At 31.0% G+C, this 2105-nt stretch overlaps 1 long non-coding RNA gene across 1 annotated transcript in view; it reads left to right on the top strand.

The window, feature by feature from the left end:
* The window catches only part of LOC120079022, a 2684-nt gene extending 923 nt beyond the window's left edge, over window positions 1–1761 (top strand). Inside the window, exons 1-4 of the long non-coding RNA XR_005482198.1 lie at window positions 1–255; window positions 514–565; window positions 697–775; window positions 1333–1761. The exon at window positions 1–255 is cut by the window's left edge and continues 923 nt beyond it. This is a non-coding gene — a long non-coding RNA (uncharacterized LOC120079022). The remainder of the gene's footprint in view (window positions 256–513; window positions 566–696; window positions 776–1332) is intronic.
* Window positions 1762–2105: the final 344 nt, after the last annotated feature.

Below are 2105 nucleotides of genomic sequence, written 5' to 3' on the forward strand. Positions count from 1 at the left end.
TTTTGGGTAGTTCACTTTTCTAGTCCTAGTGCCATTATGTTATTGGGTATCTTGCTCCATGATTCCTTATTGGGATATGATAAATTGATCCTTAATTTTGAATTTTTCGTTGGTTCACTAGATAGTTCGACACAACAATGTTGAGCAACTCTTGCTCTTTGGCCTTGCTACAAGTGTTCACTAACCCTCCATGGAACTTTTCACGTCATCATGTAGCAACCATGTGATTTGTGCACCATGTCCCAAGAAATAAAGGTGAGATTCCTCCGATTGTGAAGTAACTTCAGATCATCAAAGGTTGCTAGATAGTTAATATCTCAAAAAAAAAAAAAAAAAAAAAATTTTTTTTTTTGATATGGTCTTGCTAAGAGGATAACTTTCTAATTTTGTTGCGGTTGTTGTTCGATTTTTTTTTACTGATGTAGTTGTATGATTTTCTAACAAAGTTTTAATTAGTACTATTTCAATAACTTTACTTGAACTTTTTTTTTTTTGCTTGAAATCTTTTTGTAGGTTGATGGACTATCAAAACATGTAATATATTAGACCACATGTGAAGGAAAAGGTGTAACTTAGTTTATTTATTCTCTGTTTAATCTATGATTTTGCATCCATTATTTAATTGATTCATGGTCAAGTTGCCATGTTTTCATTTGTTTGAGATGTTTTCTTTATTAATCGTCTCATTGATTTTAGATAAGGTAGGCCAAAATAGCAAAGGAAATAAATGGCTATCTATAGCATTCAAGTGGACAAAAAGCAAAACCAAGACAAGGTAATCAAATTTAAACCTACAGAGTGACCTTGCATTCGCATCATATGTATATGGTATAGTTACTTCAGTGTTTAGTTTTATTGAAATTTGATACTTTCCTAATCTTGTTCTTGCGTCATATTTTATTTTTGATACTTGAATTCTCTAAATGTAGAACTATTTGCGTTTCAGTTCTCTTATTTCTATTAATATTATTTGGTAGGAAGTTGCAAAACTGGTCATTCATTTTTGTTCTTTCATGAGTTTACAATCTTAATAATATCCCACCAATAATAGTTGTGCTACTGTCGATCATTTATGTTGGGATACTTGAAGGATTTTGTTGGTCAATAGTTGATTTAAGTTATTGTATAAATAAATAAAATAGTAGAAGATTGTTATAGTATCTTTAATTATGATCTCTTTATACAACAAATTTGTCTAGGCTAGTTTAGATCTTTTATAACAATATGATGAACACTGAGATTTAAAGGATTGCATATTGAGTGAAACTTGAAGTGATAATTAGAGATTATATTGCTTGTGATGAAGCATTTTGATAACTTTCTTAATTACAGGTTGTATTGCTTGTGTTGAAGCCTTTTAGATCTCAATGTCAATTTCACTTCAAGAGAAAACTTCATCACCAAATTCTCTCCCATTGTTTGGCTCAATTTCTCATGATCCGAATTTCACTTCATCCAACTCGACAACTCAAAGCCCTTTATCCACAATCTCAATCCAGTTTGACTCAAAGATGGAAGCTCAGTTCTATGATGACATAATTCTGAACGCTTATAAATTTTGTATTTTGTGAACTTATATAGTTGCAAATTATATTTGGTGTACTTTTATTGTTAGATAATTTCATTATTTTATAATGTACCAATGGATTGCAAATTTTTATTATTATTGCTATTGTACACCCCATTAGTTTTAGGTCAAGTGAGAGATTGTTGGGGTTGATACCCTAAATCTCGTAGGGTCCTATAGTTTGTAAATATTGTATGGACAAACTCATTATGTATTTAATAAAATATATGATATTTTATTCATTGTCTATCAAATATTTGATATTTTAGTTGCATTAACAACAAACCAATAAACTAACATCTGAGGTTATCCTTGTGACACTACGAGCATGACCCGCTTTGTAGGTGTTACAATTGTTGTCAAGTGCTACAAATGATCTGATTCTGATCGTTCATGTATTAGACATGCGAGCGGGGATATTCTATACAAAGGAGTTTGTATAAGACCGGACCACGAAATGTTTAGTCTCATTATATAACGCCATTCATAATAGAGACTTACATTTCACTAGGATGGCGGTTCTTTGATTTGTATGGGT

The sequence above is a fragment of the Benincasa hispida genome, chromosome 6 (assembly GCF_009727055.1).
Source record: "Benincasa hispida cultivar B227 chromosome 6, ASM972705v1, whole genome shotgun sequence".
In the NCBI taxonomy this organism is placed as follows: domain Eukaryota; kingdom Viridiplantae; phylum Streptophyta; class Magnoliopsida; order Cucurbitales; family Cucurbitaceae; genus Benincasa; species Benincasa hispida.